The sequence below is a fragment of the Malaclemys terrapin genome, chromosome 4 (assembly GCF_027887155.1).
Source record: "Malaclemys terrapin pileata isolate rMalTer1 chromosome 4, rMalTer1.hap1, whole genome shotgun sequence".
In the NCBI taxonomy this organism is placed as follows: Eukaryota; Metazoa; Chordata; order Testudines; family Emydidae; genus Malaclemys; species Malaclemys terrapin.
In genome coordinates, this window is record NC_071508.1 from 124,380,760 (window position 1) to 124,398,355 (window position 17,596).

At 38.9% G+C, this 17,596-nt stretch overlaps 1 protein-coding gene across 4 annotated transcripts in view; it reads right to left on the reverse strand.

Moving 5' to 3' along the window:
* Positions 1–17,596, reverse strand: part of BTBD7 (BTB domain containing 7) — a 119,522-nt gene that overhangs the window by 86,584 nt on the left and 15,342 nt on the right. Inside the window, exons 2-3 of one of the 4 annotated variants that reach the window (XM_054026385.1) lie at positions 5,903–6,018; positions 4,222–4,304 (exon numbers count right to left, since the gene is read on the reverse strand). The exons of 2 other annotated variants lie outside the window; for them this stretch is intronic. The gene's annotated coding sequence lies outside the window, so the exon portion shown is untranslated. The remainder of the gene's footprint in view (positions 1–4,221; positions 4,305–5,902; positions 6,019–17,596) is intronic. One more of the 4 variants, XM_054026387.1, reaches the window with a different exon arrangement.

A 17,596-nucleotide genomic window follows, 5' to 3' on the forward strand; every position in this document is an offset into this window, starting at 1 on the left:
TACCTATATATAGTTAATTATATCTTATAGATCAAAGTTAAAGCTATTGAATGTTCATGTCAGTATGGTCATTAACCGCATACCTGAACTGTAAGTATAATGGAATACTTTTGTAAATGTTAATTGATTATTTTCAGCCTTTTAAAATTACTTTTTTGTTAAATCAGTAATATAGTAGCATAAGGGCCACATCTTTACATCTGAACTTGGCTGAGCCAAGCCAGTTAGTACCATAGTCAGCCTTGCCGGTGTGAAGTGAAATCATCCATCTGGCTGAAAATCTCAGCCAAACCATAGTGATGTTCGACAATGATGCCTCCGATACACTGTGGTGAAGACCAGCTGCACAGGGAGATCAATAGACACAGGAGAAAGCTATGGCAAATCATAAACACGTATTCAACATTCATTTATAAATTCAAGATTTCATCTCTCCTTACACCAGTTATCACCAACACCCAAATGGAATATGAAGCTTCCCTCCTTTGACTGTTTTAGGTGTTTGATAATATATATTGCAGGGAAACAAAAAGTCCTGAATGTGGAATTTTTGTCAGCAGAAATAATGTCTCTCTTTTTTGTGGGGTGGGGGAAGAAGAGAAAGCTATATTTCTGAAGTTTATATAGATTCATTTAATTATTTGCTATTAAAAGAGAACTGAAATGACTTGCTGACCTTTGAGGATGGAAAACATCCAGAAAAAGGATAGCTGACACCATATAGAATACATGAACATACACAAGAGTTAAGCGACTGTGCCCAACTTCTTGATATCAACAAGTCTGCAATGTACTAACTAGTATTTGAAGGTAGAGATTGAGATCCGTGAAAATGGCAATATCTGATTTGGTCAGAAGCCTCAATTGTTCTCTCGAACACCATTTGGAAGGCAAGAGGGGCTTACAGATTAAACTGTTATTTAAATGAAAAAGAAAGATAAAAATCTAACAAGTCCAGTCAAAGTCAGCTGCTATGCCTGAAATATAACAAGCTTCCCAATTTTTTCAAAACCAGAGACTATGTAAGGGTCTAACCTCTGAGGAATCTGAACTGACTGCTGAAAGTCACTGGACCTGAAACTTTGATCTAACAAACTGTGTGTAGACTGAACTTTGGGTAACAGCCATGCTTTTGTATACAAGTCACCTATTAACACCACATTTTCATGCAATTTTCTGTTAACCACTGGGATTTAATTAAGAGGTATGAAGTGTAAAAACATGAAGTACAGCCAACAACAGAAGATTTGATATTTTCCTCCCCCTTATATTTTGAAAGCTTGTTTTTCTTCTATATATTTCTTCTGGAATTGGAGTTATCGCCAGAGAATTATGAAATGTCCTACTCTTAAAACTAAACAGGCTAGTAAGTTACTTACACCAACATGATGTGCTTTTTATTTCTACCATTTAAATCAGTGGTTCCCAAACTAGGGTTCATGAACCCCTGGGGGTTCATGAAATGTTACAGGGGGTTCTCAGGAAAAAATGTCCTAATGGCGGACAGCTATCCCTAGGGACCCTGGGCAGCACGGGGCCAACAGCCTGGAACCCCTGGACTTCTAAGAGCTAAGCAGATCAAAGTAAGCATATCTGTCACATTGAGGAGATTTAAACTTTAAGAGTCCTTAAAAGAAATGGAAAGGGAGATGGATATTTGTTGCTGATTTTAAAATTAAATAGGCAGCTAGTATTATTTTTAAAATTATTATGAAGAACAAGTTTAAGCTTTGTTGTAACGTGCGTTGTTTGCCTGGACTGCTCAAGACCTGAATGCTTGTGTAAGAGGAACTCTTTGAGCTGGCTTCTTAAATACCTTCATGCTGTTTCACATCTGATACTCCTTGATGAAATACAGGAACCTTGTCTTATAACAGGCTTATTCAAAGTGATACAAGCTACAAAAGTGAGATCTTGGAAGAGTGTTGCCGTTTTCATTATGTAATAAAATACTGTAATGATAAATAATAATTAATAAATAGTGTGTAATAAGCATGTTATAAAAACAAATTTTGTATTTACAAGATCACTACTTTTATAATTTATACTCAGGTAAAGGAGAAAATCCTGGAAATATTTATTTTTAGGAGGGGGTTCACGAGACTTGACATTTTAGTGAAAGGGGTTCACAGGTTGTTAAAGTTTGGGAACAACTGAAAATGAACACATTTTACAGAGAGAGCAAAAGAGAGTTCACAGATTATAAGGCCAGAAGGGACCACTGTGATCATATAGTCTGAGCTTCTGTTAAAATAAACAGACTGAGCTCCTTGAGTCTATCATGATAAGGCATGTTGTCCAAAACTTTAATCATTTTTTGTGGCTCTTCACTGAACCCTCTCTAACTGATCAAGATCCTTCTTGTATTGTGGACACTCACACTAGACATTCTAGTTCAACAGTGATTGCCCTAGTGCCAAATACAGAGGTAAGATAGCCTCCCCCTAGTCCTACTCGACAGTGCCGTTTATAGCTCCAAAAATCACATTCGCCTTTTGGCCACAGTAAGAACTCATGTTCAGAGTTAGGAATACCAGTTGCATAAATTACACACTTGTTTCTTACTGCTTTTATCCAGGCTAGGGATACTATGGTGTTTGGTTCACTCAACAAATTCTTTGGACTTAGTATCAAGTAACAAATTAAGATTCCATTGTCATCTATTAACTTTAAGACACCCAAGAAATAGCACAGCGCTGCGATTATACCACAAAAACAACTGTATGCAGTGTAGTTGTAGACGTGTCGGTCCGAGGATATTAGTGACAATATGAGTGAGGCAACATCTGAAAGGTAAGGTCCAACCATAAATAGGTCATACATTTGCAAAACATAGCATATTTTACACAAAAAAGAACTTTACAGAAGGTGCTACATTCAACAAAACCAACTGAAGGAGATTTTGGAGGGGCCCAACCAACTACAGGCTGACACTACTGTTAATCTTGTAGAAATTTGATTTGATGTAGTTAAAGCATTTGAACACAACAGTAAAAAAACCTAGAGAAACTATGGAACCTTTCAATTACCTAGCTTGACCACAAATATCAAGGTCATAGGTTTAGACCAAAAAAAGGAAGAAACATAGCTGATGGAAAGTAATCTTGAGTTTTTAGCATTAAAAACCTGATAGTCCAAATCTATAGCTCCAAATCTGTGCTTGCAAAGGAGGCTGTTTCACAGTTCTCTGCATCAAAACAGTAAGCAAAAATCAGAGTAGAAAGGACAGCTGAATTTACATTTCTAACCATTTTTAAGAAACCTGCACATTCAAAGTAGCTTGGGCTACACTTCATACTAGACATAAAAGTGTATCAGAGGTTACTAAGGAGCAAGTACAAAGAGTAGGCCTAATTAGTCAGTTGTACTTGTACTAGGAAAGACTATTCTTGTGACTTTCTTGAAGAAGTACAAGCTTTGGACAATGTGCTCCTTTATGAAGTTAGGATAAAAAAAAATTTCCCTGTTTAAAAAAAAAAAGTGATGTTTTACAAATTGGAGAAAACAAAAAACACACAGTAACCCTGGTCCTTCATTCTAAGGCCTTCACAACAAGGCTTAAGTGAGAAGGAAACACCAGCAAAGCTCTCTGGTGCCATAGTGGTGAGAACCGCATCCAAGCTTTCTTCACCCACAATGTCACATGTGTAGCCTTGAAGGTGCATTACACAAGAGAAAGAAAATAGAAGAGGGTGTATTCATAAAAGTAGTCAAATTTTCAAGGCCATTCACATTAGGTAAAGTTGGAATTTGACTCCCAAGACCAGATCAATGCAGCTCAAAATGATACTCTGTGATGGTCTGCAAAGAGACTCAAACACACGTCCTGTCCTAGCAGCAATCAAAAAATGCTAAATCCAAGGATTCTGCTGCCCACACCCCAAAAGGGCAACATTTATATAAATGGCCAGACAGAACAAAGCCAACAATAAAATGCTGTGCTATGCAGCAGACTAATACAATAGCAGTACAAAGTCCCTATATACTGTACCAAGCTACTCCCAAACAATTTAATGTTTTAATATACTGACAAACTGAATCTCAATCTTATCACAGCAGTCCTTCCAGCTCATTACACACGTGCTCTAACTTTAAAATCAACCTACTTGCATAGATCAGATTTACATGCAAGACTTTAATCATTCATTTTTCATTCGAGAAGTTGATTAACATGAAGCATTTTTCTGTCTAGCAAATTCAACAAAAAGCCACCGTTTTTACCTTTTAGGACTTCTGTTCAAATTACACACGACTGCATGTCTTCTGCAATGACTTTTCATTTTTAGAAAGTTGCTTCATTTTATCTGACTCAAAGACAAAATGTCTTTACATCTGTGCTATGCAACAGCATTAAAGATACCCAGCCCCCACCCCCCAAAAAACCTATGCAAATATCACTGAACAGTACCAAGTCTAACTGCACACCTTTACAAAGAACATGAAAAATGAGGAAAATCCCCCTAATTTTAGCTGATCTCCGGCATTTACAATGTCTTCTGAAAAAATATGCTACTGTGGCACATTTTGGAAAAATCTGAAATTAAAAAAAAAAAAAACATTCTGGCCAAATCAAAAGGAAGTATTCTTTTTCTGTTTTTTTAAGTACACAAAATAAAATAAGTAAATCCTCTTTTTAATACAATTAATATACCGCAGGGGCATTAGCAAAGTAAAGATGGACAATATAACTGTCATGGAATATTTCAGACTTAAAAACAAAGTTGAAAACATTTTATGTGCTTTTAAATTTCTTGTTTATAAAATATACTGCTGGTTTTAATGCATATCTCTGTATGCTATTAAACCATAAGTCTTATTTACTGTATGACTTTTCCAGGAAGAATCAGTTAAACCTTAAACCAAACTAGGAAATAGCTTGGACAGATTTTTCCCCCCCCTTGAAAAAAAACTGACAGCTATATGATAAGTCTTCATTCTAGTTGAGTCAAATATCTGAGAATTCGGTTTATATTTTCCACAGCATATAATTAGCTTCAGCCATTTTGTTTGGCAACTGCTATAATTAGTTTTCAAATATGCAGCCCAACTAGAAACATTGCGCAAGGCAAAGCCACTATTATCAGCACAAGCATACTGTAGTCAAAGTGCCAAGAAAAAATGCCTTAAGATTCAAAAACCTACTAGAGAAGACGTTGGGGTTCTTGTACAGTATGTTTACAGTGCTAACCATTTAGTAAGCATCAGTAAGTTGATTACCCAAACATAAACAGATTTTTTTTAAATATAAATATATGGCATCTTCACTTCCAAAAAGCAGCAACTCTCTTATGCACTGAGGAAATCCATTCTTAAAAAGATGTGACGATTAATACTTGTTAAAGCCTTTCACAATTCAAATTTGAAAGAACCCTTAAGTGTAGATGTGCACTTTTGGTTTGTTCTCAGAGCTTATACTAACAATATCACATAAAACAGAAATAAACAGTTTTCTTGGAATTGGCATGCAAACAAGTACACAAACAAAGGCAATCCAGAATTCTTATGCTCTGGGCCACCAAAATAGATTTGCTTTTATTTCTATGGGGCTTAACACTAATAACTAAATGCCTCACAATACCTCATAAAATAGGAAAGTATTATTTATAGATTGTAGCAGGTTTTCCCAATAAATGCTATTGTCATAGCTCTTATAACAAACTAGATTATGTATATTAACATGCTTATCTGAGCATCCAGAGTTCCACAACTTGCTGCTAAAGCACAAAAAGAAGGCTGCTTTCCTTTCTTTTAGCCTCCATATATTTAGGATTTTCTCGATGATAAAAGTATTTAGTGGTAATTATATTATCTGCCTGATTTACTTACAGAAGATAAACTTATTAATACACCTATTTTGTGTAACGCAATATCAAGCACACATGAACTCTGTGAGGTTACTTACTATGCTGATAAATCTCCAAGACAAAAATATGTATTTCTGGTTCCACAACAAGGTTGGCTAACCTTACAGCATTCCAAAAAACTTGGTGTGCTGTAGCAGTAGAGGACACAAGAGCTCTGAAAAAAAGCGGGATACATAATATGCTCATTTGCATGGTAAATACTCAAAGCTCTTATAGCATACAGCTATTTAACTGAAAAAAAACAACAACTTATGTATCTTACAGTGCATGGATCAGTAACTTGTTAAAAGATAGGAAGTAAAGGGTAGTAATAAATGGTCAGTTTTCACAATGGAAAGTGATAAACAGTGTGGTTGCCCAAGGATCTGTACTGGAACCTGTGCTATTCTACATATTCAAAAGTTAAGTCCAAAACTGACTACAAAGAGTGACAAAGGGATCTCACAAAACTGGGTCTCGGGCAAAAAATTCAATGTTGATAAGTGTAAAGTAATATACATTGGAAAATAATCCCAATTACACACAAAATGACGGGGGTCTAAATTAGCTGTTACCACTTAAGAAAGATCTTGGAGTCATTGTGGACAATGCTTTGAAAACATTTGCTCAATATGCAAGGGGCAGTCAAAAAAAGCTAAATGAATGTTAGGAACAATTAGGAAAGGGACAGATATGACACAAAATTTCAATGCCTCTATATAAATCCATGGTTCTCACACACACCTTGAATACTGTGTGCAGTTCTGGTTGCCTCATCTCCAAAAATAATAAAAATATTAGAATTGGAAAAGGTACAGAGAAGGGCAACAAAAATGATTACGGGTATGGGACAGCTTCCATACGAGGAGAGATTAAAAAGACAGACTGTTCATCTTAGAAAAGAGATTATTAAAGGGGGGATAGGATAGAGGTCTATAAAAAAAATCATGAATTGTGTGGAGAAAATGATTAAGGAAGTATTATTTATCCCTTAACATAACACAAGAACCAGTTCACCCAATGAAATTAATAGGCAGCAGGTTTAAAAACAAACATAAGAAAGTACTTCTTCACATAACACACAATAGATCTTGTTGCCAGGGGATGTTGTGAAGGCCAAAAGTATAACTGAGTTCAAAAAAGAATTAGATAAATTCATGGATAGGACCATTAATGGCTATTAGCCAAGATGGTCAGGGATGCATCCCTATGCTCTGGGTGTCCCTAAACTTCGGACTACCCAAAGCTGGGAATGGGCAACAGTGGATGGATCACTCAATTACCTTGTTTAGTTGACTCCCTCTGAAGCATCTGGCACTGGCCACTGTTGGAAAACAGGACACTGGGCTAGACGGACCATTGATCTGACCCACTGTGGCCATTCTTATGTTTTTATGGTATCTAGGCATCAGGGTCTAACCTCTAAGAAAAAAATGTGTGAGTGAAGTTCTTTACTCTGTGCTCTGTTCATTCACAGCCTGGTATTTTCAGCTAAACAAGTGATCCTACCATGATTAAAAAAAACCAAAATACAAACAAACCAGCCTGTGGTTAGTTATTCACGATTTCTAGTTCAATCCCTTTCAAAGGAAAGGATTTATTTTGCATACACTATCAAACAGAACTGCAGGATCCAAGTACTACTTACACTATGTTTTCTTATGAAAATGCTGATCTAAATATTAAAACAAGAGCTCAGGGGTAATAATGTTTTCCATATTAATTGGAAAACACAACTAGAAGTAATTTTTAATAGATTGGGAGGAGGGCTTTGGGAAGACTAATTTTTTTTATACAAACAGAAAGCCACAAGTCTGTTTACCTTTCACCTCTTTTTCATAATTTACATTTTTGACAGTTTCTTTGCAAGGTGCATTGTTCTGTGGTTTGGCTGAACGAATTCTCAGTCAAGATGCAGTTCTTCTGTAGGTATGCTTCATCTGCAAGAGCTGCTGAAACTTCTACCTAGCCCAAGATGTTCTCTTTATGCATTTGTTCTTTCCTTTTGTTCTGACACGAATGAAGGGATGAGGAAGAAACATTGGCTATATTGAATTGCCCTATTTATTAATACAGTATACTTATTTCTCTCCAAACAGACTGAGGATGATCAGAATCCTATACACCCTTATAACTAAATACATCTACAACAGGAGCATGTAATCCAACAGTATGAATTTAAATTACAAAGGAGTGCATATAAAGGTCGTAAAGTAGAACCATAGCTCTTTATTGTAGAAAACAGTTCCATTGGTGTGTCTCTGCAATCTCCCATGGTTTCATAAAAGGTGCCAGGAAAACAATCACTATTTATAGGCACCCCTCACCCCCTTCCAATTTCCAACCCATCAAATATTACAACATACTAGTCTCTCTCTTCTGAAGCATTGGGGAGACACAAGCCACATTCTCTCTCCCTCCACATGGCAGTTACGTGTTAGGTGCCATACAAATAGAACAAAACCATGGTCCCTACCCCAAAGCGTTTACTATCTAAGTATAGGACAAGAGAACACACAGCGTACAAGAATGAGACACGATTAGTCAGCATGATATGCAGGAATCTCACCATACAAGCAGCCTAGATAGCTATATAAATGGTCTTACTAGCCTTTGTTTAAAAACAGAAAATCTAACACTAAAAAAAAGGCTACACTCAAGTTGCCTGCAAACCAAGAATAGTCTTCAAAAATACGGACAAATTACATAACAGTAACTGCTATTAGGACCCACTAAGAAAAGAGCTTCAGTTACAAACCCACCTTCAGGAGTTTGTAAATCAGTTGTTATGTATACATACACCCTCTTTGATAAAACCTGATATGCAAGATCTCAGCCAAAGAAACTTTTTGTATTTAGCCACTTTCACATTAAAAGAATGCAAAAAACACTGACATTCTGATCTCAGATATTGTTTGTACTGAAATAACAAACATACAATCGGATGGCCCTATTATAATATTTTAATGTTAATTTAAGAGTGTACACATTACAATTCTTTTCCATCCTATGCTGTCCTTTTCCATATGGCAAAAGGATTTCCCCCCATATTTTATATTAAGCTGAAGTCAACATGGCTGTTATCATTTAGCTACAAAAAATTTATATATTGTAATTTCTTATGTAAAGAGATCTTTAGTGGGTTATCAGCATCGATCATTTCAGCACATGTACATAATGGAACATAACACAATCTCTGAGTGCTACAATATCTGCATACACAAGCACAAACACTAGATAGTGTCAGAAACACACCATATTAAGAGCTAAGCCAGCCCCTTATTATCTACATCAAATTTTCAATGTGACTGCAACCAGCTATAACTTTGTTCATCAGGTTTTTTCCTATTTGAAAGAAGATTCTGTGTTGATGAGGAAGAAATAGGCTCTTCTTAGATGGGAGAATAAAAGGGATCAATTAAGCTCAGAATGAAAGGTTTAGTCAGAGAACCATTTTAGAACTTAGATAGCAAACTTGGATCTTTGTTTACATTTTCTCCTAGCAAGAAGAGGAAGTTATGTCTTCCAGATTTCCTACAGCAAGCATTTTCTGGATTTCTGAAGTGATCGCTCCTTGTCCTATCGCATGAAGACAATCATAACAGACATTTTACATAAAAATCCAGGGAGTGTCAAATACTCATGTCAGTTTATTAAAAGCCTAAAATGGATAACTATTTTATTGAAAAGTACTATATATACACGCAACTCATTTACTGAATTTTGCAATACCCACATACTTCAAAATGTGTGAACGTATGCATCATCAGTCTTGACATGTAACTACTAGAACCTCTGGCAAAATGAATAAGTAGACTGTCTTTATTGTGGTAAAATAGCCCCCTGAGCAGAGTGATTATCCTTCCCCAAGCCAGATATCTTACACCTTTACAATTGTCCCACACCACAAATTAAGCACTCTCTCTCTTTGGATAGGGCTGGTATATTCTCATATTGTGTGTGGAGGAGGAGGAGGGGAAATTTCTATTTATTTTTATTACCAGTCAACTGGGTTGTGTTTATTAGTGGAAAGACACCATTACAATCTACCCCTTAAAAATGAAACAGTCATCTGTGCCCTATTTTATACTTCATGAAATACGCTATCCTTCCCTTGGTCCCCACAATTTCTCCCTTCCCCATTTCATTTTATCCTGCATGCTCTGGGTATGTGTTGGGGAGCAGAGCGAGCAGAAGGTGATTCATCCAAGATCTCACATTTTTCTTTACAGTCGTCCATTATCTGCAATGGTCATCCCTGAACATGCACCTCTAAAGACTCTCAACATGGCTTTTTAGGCAAACAGTTAGAAGAGAACAATACAAAGCACTCCCTCGAGTTCTCTTTTCTGTTCCTCCAAGTGAAGGAAACACTTTCCAGTTAACATATATTGCCACTTGATCCCCAGTTTAAATTTCCACTGCTGCTCTTCCTTTCTATTTCACAAAATGGTAAAAGCGCCTTTAAACTTGGTGAGGTGAAAACGTGAGGGGAAAGAAATTTCTATATTACTCACACAATAACATATAATTATTATTATTAATAATAATAAGGGAATAAGAGAGACTAACTGGTATATAGTTTCCAAATTAAAGTATTTGCAGCGACATACTTTAACCACATTCAATAACCTCCTCTTCGTTTCAGAGTAATTATTCAGTAGACTCTAGAAGTTAAGATGCCTCACTGCTATATTTTGAGGCATAAATCTTCTCAGATTTGTACATTACAACAGTGGGATATACCTAGAAATCAATAGGTAGCTGAGAAAAGTCTTTGCAATTTTGTAAAATGTTAAATAGTTGTTATATATACACAAAAGAACAAATTGATAGCATTAGAAAATGTGTAGTCACTGACTGTATTAATAAATGTCTATTCAAATGTTGTTTGTTGATTTAGTGGGAGGGGGGGAGGGAGTGCGTTTTTTTGAGACTGAACCATAACTCCCCACCTCCTGCCCCGAAGTATGATGAAGCTGCCATGGAGTATGGTATGAATAAATGTCACCTGGGCTGCCTGACATGACAGTCCAGCAACATTTCCATTCTGAGAGACCTATCAAATGTGTTTCTAAATTTATTAGACATATTGGTATGTAAGCAGCACATGCAATGTTAAATACGTTTCCCTGCTTCAGCCAATTAACCCTGCTTTAAACATTTTAACTGGTATCTACGTAAGGTAGATCTTCACTGCACGTTACCCAGGTTTAGGCACTGTCGTAAGACAAACCCATCTGCAGGACTTCAGAGCCACACTTGACTCATCCCCATGTAGCTGCAGCCACATTGGTCCTGCAGTAGGCCAAGTTAAGGGCTAGGATTTCTGTAGGCATATCCCACGTTTCTTAGTACCTCACTAACTCGAGCCACTCTGATTTATTTTGCAGTATGTTGTGGGAAAACTTGTCTGTCCTTCCCAAGTCTGTGTGTGGAAGTATTCACAGCCTGCCACCACAGTAGCATAAAACACTTCTGGCTCAACACACTCCTCACTTCTTTCCTCTCCATCCGGGCCAAAGCACGGTTCTCATGTCAACTGCATGAACTGTTTCCTACTTTTGGCAGCACTGTTGTTTCAGCAGGATGCAGTTACAGGTATGTGATATGGTGGAGGGCACTTCAACAGCTGTTTGTGACCCTCTTAAGGCAGCCACAGGTATTCATGAAAAAGATCATGCAAGCTAGATGTTGATATGGCAGAGCAGAGACAGCTGACGCATGCCACCTACCTTACGTGGACTGGTACTTCTGGTGCAGAACAACTTGTAGTGTCATTACATCATCATGCAGATCTGGGAAGATCAGCAGTGCCTCCAGAACTTCCCCATGAGGAAGTAGACCGACATGTGAGGATCTTGCCCTGACCTTTCAGTGCCAGATCATGCTAATAAGGGAGGCCATACCAATCCAGAAGTGGGTTGATACTGCCATCTGGAAGTTTGCAACCCTACACTGCACAGGTCCATGCCTAACCACTTTGATGTTGGCAAGCTCACTCAGTGCTGTAGTGATGGAGCTTTGTGGTTTTACCCATAGGTAACAGACACAGTTAGTCTGTCTGAAACAGCTTGCTTTGAGAGAATGGGGTTTCCAAACTGCACTGGAGCCACTGATGACATCTCTCTACCCACTAAAACAACAAGGAGTCTGGTGGCACCTTAAAGACTAACAGATTTATTTGGGCATAAGCTTTCGTGAGTAAAAACCTCACTTCTTCGGATGCAAGTGAGGTTTTTACTCACGAAAGCTTATGCCCAAATAAATCTGTTAGTCTTTAAGGTGCCACCAGACTCCTTGTTGTTTTTGTAGATACAGACTAACACGGCTACCCCCTGATACTCTCTACCCACTGTTTGTCCGGCACAAGGAGCATATGTCAACCAGCAAGGACATTACTCAAATCATCATGAAGGTCTTGGTCAACCATAAGAAGCCAGGAACTGCAGTTCTTCAAGATGCATGTCCCTATGGGTGCTCCACTTCAGGAGCTCATGTGCCTCGCAAGCCTTGAGTCTGCAATTTTTCTGCTAGCAGTACCCATTCGGCCTGTGCATGTTTAGCCTATGCCTCTTGGTGTCTGGCATAAGGACACCAACATCTGTGAGAATAAGGCTGAGGGCTTCCACTAGGAGTGGACTCAAGACACTGCTGGTTTACAAGTCCAATATAGGCAGTCAGAGATTGCACCGGTCATCACTGAGGCGGAGTTCAGGTGAGCAAGAGAAATTAGGGATTCTTGTGTGCCTGTGTTGCCCACATCCTTGCATCACATGGTAATATGCCTCAAGAAGCATAATGATGCATACTACTGCAGTGTGTGTGCATGCACGCATATGTGTAGATATATGTTTATTTGCTATTGTGTTTGTGCAAAGTAGATATCTCATGATGTGCTGACTGTAAATCAACAAACAGAGATGGTAAGCTACAGGGCAGCCGCTGGAAGAGTGGTCTGCCCAGGAATATCACCAACCATCTTGGGTCACCTACTTAAAAAAAAAGCATATTTTATAGACTTATAAGTATAGAATATCCTTTTTTTTTTTAAATATAAAAACACACCAGCCAGGCAGGAGTGGAGAAAAAAATTCAGGCAAGCAGTAAGAGAATGCTTAACCAAGATACAGAAGCTTGAGTACACCACAACTTCCTTCCCCCACCCACAGGCCTGGACAGCATCAGGAGACCAAGTACCACAATCACGAAGGGACTTTTTCCACTTAGTACAACCACTGGGACTTAAAATACAGGCTGTCTGGAGTTAATACTAGTATTGGTATAACTACGTAATAGTACACCAGTGTGTACAAAGTTATAAGATGAGGAGTCTGTGGAAATATGCATTTATGCTTGCTAAACCCGTAATCCCAGCTTTGATTCTCCTCCCATCCCCCAGTAATTAGTTCAAACATAGCTCGACTGAATCATTAGTTGCATGTTTAATATGCATCCCCCCACACAGAGCTTGGAATCCATCTTAAATCACACATGCAGGGATGGAGAAAGGGTGAACTGAAGCTAAGGCCACACTATAGCTCCAGCCTCGCCACTGCTCCTGCAGCAGGGATTGACTGCTGCTGCTCCCGCCCCAGGGTAGGTGACCCAACTCCAGCCGCTATTCTGGCGGTCCCAGGGATGGCCACCAGTCAGCTGTTCCGGCTGTTATTGGTATCCTTTGCCTTGAGATAGGCACCCTTGACATTTTTAATTCACTCCCAACACTGGATAGCTGGCCACTTGGATCCACCTCCTCTGGCAGCCTCTTGAAAAGGACAGTTTCGGGTGTATCTCAAAACTACATTATTTGTTGTACCTGCACCAGAGGGCTACCAGAACCCTGATGTGATCCTCTAGCCAGCTAGCAGCACACTGGGATGGCATCTTCTCACATTATTCAGCTAAGCTGATCAATGCAGAAATGGAGCAGGACATGTGGAATGAGGACTTAAACACTGACCAGGTATATGTAAACCAGCAGGTTGCTTCTAGTAGATCGGAGATGAATAGGAAGTTAGTAGGTAGAAGGGACAGAAAATATAGACCTAGGGAATTGGGGTATGGCATTGTGGACTGGCACTGAAGAACTATCAAAACCCAAGCTTCATAACCCAGGCTTCAGCTGCTGCCCCTCTGCAGTGTAAGTACATTTGAGCCCACCTTACAACAAAACCTGTGTTTCTAACCTATACCCCTCGCTGGGCAAGCAAACCTGGGTTCAAAGCACATATAAACCTGGGCATAAGGGTTGTGTGTGTGGATGAGGGGGGGTTGGTCTAAATCCCATGTAAAAGCCTAGGTTAAGCCTACAGTGAAGACATACCCTGACATCAATTTGGCTTCCCACCCATTCCTGTGCTTTCTTGACACCCATCCCCCCCGGTGCTCCCCTTAAACATACTTCCTGGGACATTTGTTGTCACTGGAGATTAAAGATGCAAAATCAACCCTTAAGTCTTTTTTTTTTTTTTTTTTTTTCTTTTTCAAATAAGAGATTGTATTTCATTTATCAAGCTGGATATGATCCTGCACTGTTGTCTTTGGGTAATGAGACCGGGCCAAGGATTTGAATTCAGATCTCCTGCTTCATGACTTGATCTACAAATACTACTATGCAGAACCAAGCTAACTAGTATGATTAATTTAGAAAGCAGAACTTGCATAAAATTGCCTTCAGCATCTGCATCCTAAAATGAATTATAGAAAATTTGTTACTCTAGCCATATTTTAGATTTAATATAAAGTAGACTATTAAGGTGTGGGAAATTCTGGTACTAGAAAAATTAATCCATCAAGTCAGTTTTGCTAGCGGGAAGAAAAAAAAGGTAACTACTTAACAATCTAGTGAACTTTTTGGAGTTTGCTGGAAGAGGTAATTGCTCACCACAAAACCTGATAGTTTGAGAACTCCATTTACTAAAGGAGGGAGAAGCCCCTTCAAAAATAGTTAAAGTTAAACTTGATATTAAATTAAGGGAAATAGGAGGGGAAAGGAGAAATGCTTAATATTGCTTAGAGTTTTGATAGGACAACTAATGAACAGGTTATGCATCTAGATGTAAGAGACAAGTCTGGATCTAAACATGAGATAATGAAAGACCAACTGACGAGATGGAAGAAGAGTAGAAAAGCATCACTCACAATGTAAAGTTGAAGAAAGTGACTAAAAGCAGCTTTAGAGACTTCCTTAGGCCAATTTATAAATTTTGTGTGTGTCTGTATACTAAATTTCTCTAAGCTGTAAAACAAGTTTTACAATATTTCTGTTATAAAGGAGTGGATGTTAATAAACACAATATTAAGAAATACCAATAAGAGGAAACTGTACAAAAATGTAAACTTTAGACAGACTGAGCTTGACGCAGTCTAGCAACTCTAGCTAGGGACATGTAATATGCAAGCCAGGCCCCAATCACTTTGACCTTTTGGCTGAGGAAAATGAGGTCAAAATCAAAGTGTTGGTTTTTGAAAAAATATTTCCAGAGGTGAACATTAGAAAATACATAAGATAAAAGCCAAAATTTTCCCTCCCAGTGATACACCAAATCACATTATATTGTTGAGATGCTTTATACATTAGTCACCTGTGTCACATCTTTATGCTCTGCAACCAGTTTTGATACTCAACGGCTGGGCCTGAGGGAGATGAAAAAGGCAGCTCTCGACCTCTGAAAACAAAAAGGAGTTTGCATCTGACAGGCTGAACAGACGACATAGTCAGAAATGATAAAAGGAGAATGGGCTCTTTAGAAATGTCTTCCTTTACTACAACTACAGGTCTGTCACATCTTATGAGCATTTAACATGCGTGAATTCAGCTTTACGCGGTCAGCAAAAACAAAACAAAAAAGAAAAACAAACAATTTAAATACTGTACCTGCCTGGTTTTTTTTGTTTGTTTGGCCAACAACTTTCAGTGCGCCACTGTAGGGGGCGGCAGTGGAGGGGAGCAGCTGTGCGCTCCGTCTGCCCCAGCCGGTGCCAGGTCTGCAGCAAGCCCAGCAGCCCACGTCCTTCCCTCCCCTTCGACTGACTACTTTTCAGGCGGTGCGGCAGGAGGGGCTTAGTGGCGAGCGCCCCGGCTGAAGGAAGCCCTGGCCACCCTCCTTCTCTCTCTTCCCTCGGCTAGCCGGGGCGCGCACTCCACTGCCCGGGGCATGTCTGAAGCGCAGGGAGTCCCACTAGCCAGAGTGCAGCCGCCGCCTGCCCAGAGGCTCGCCAGCACAGCCGGGGGAGGCAGCCGCGAGCTGCCAAGTAAGTGGCACTGAAAGTTTGCACCCTGGTTTTTTTTGCTTGTTTGTTTTTTTGGTTCGCCGCTCCGGCTGCTCTGCAACCTGTTTTTTGTTGTTGTTGTTGCTTCGCCGCTCTGGCTGCCCTTTTTTTTTGCTTGGGGCGGCAAAAAAGCCAGAGCCGGCCCTGCCTGTAGTGTGGGCGATTCCGCCCACCATTACACTCAATGTAATTTTGACTATACGTGATTTTCGCTTTACGTGCCGACTGCGGAACGTAACCCCAGCATAAGAGGAGACAGACCTGTAATCCAAGACATACCTACCTAGCTTTACTCTTGCTACACATAAAGACTAGCTACAATAGCACACAATTTCTTTGGTTTTTAGATCATCTCAATCTTTGATTGTTTTGAGGTGAAGTCATGTGGTAAATCCTACAAGGAAAACCAACTTCTGACCTCTTTTGAAGAATTGTCTGGGAGAAGATAATACCTATTTTAGAGCATTCTGTTGAGGCAACTCCTAAAGTAGTACCACTCAAAATACTGGCTGCAGTGACTAGAGAGAGAGAAATACTGTCAGTCACGATGCAGAAAAGAAATAATCATTAAATATTTCTGTTCTGCATTTGGAAAGCAGCAAAATGTATTCAGACATACAGTGATAATGATACTTTTTATTCCATCAGTAACCATGGAGAATGTTAAACATCAGTTCTTCACATTTTTTTTAAATCTGCAGGACCAGATAACTTTCATGCAGGAGTATTAAAAGAATTGACCCAGGAGCTCTTTGAATAATTGCTGTCTGTTTTTAATCTTGTAATACAGGCAACGAGAGAACTAGGAAAAAAGCTAATGATGTGCCAGTATTTAAAAAGGGTAAACAGGATGACAAGTCTTGTTTTTTGATTATGAGATTACAGCTTTGGTTGATAAAGATAACTGTGTTGACATAATATTCTTCTGTAAGTCATTTGACTTAGTCCCATATGACATTCCAATTAAAACATTAGCACCATATAAAAAACCCAATGTAGACCATATTAAGTGGATTCAAAACTGGCTGAAGTAATCCTTAATAGAGGAATCACCACCCAGCAGGGGTGAGTCTTGTGGGGATCAGTTTTTGGCTCCAGGCTACTCAAACTTTATTAATGAAGAAAGAATTACTGGTAAAAATTTGCAGACAACAAACTGTGAAGTGATAAACAATGGGGTCAGTTATAAAAACTGACCTGGATCACTTGGTAAGGTGGGCTCATTTGAACATCAGTTTTAATGAAGCCAAATGCTAAGTCATACACACCTAGGAAAAAAGCACGTAGGTCACACTTACAAAATGGGGGGCTGTATCCTGGAATGCAGTGACACTGAGAAGGACTTAGTGGTCATTGTAGATAATCAACTGAACAGGAGCTCCCAATGCACTACAGTAGAGGGTGAACGTGATCCATGTATATGCAAGTATCAAGTTAAGCGAAAGAAGGTGCAATTATCTCTGTAAACAGCATTAATG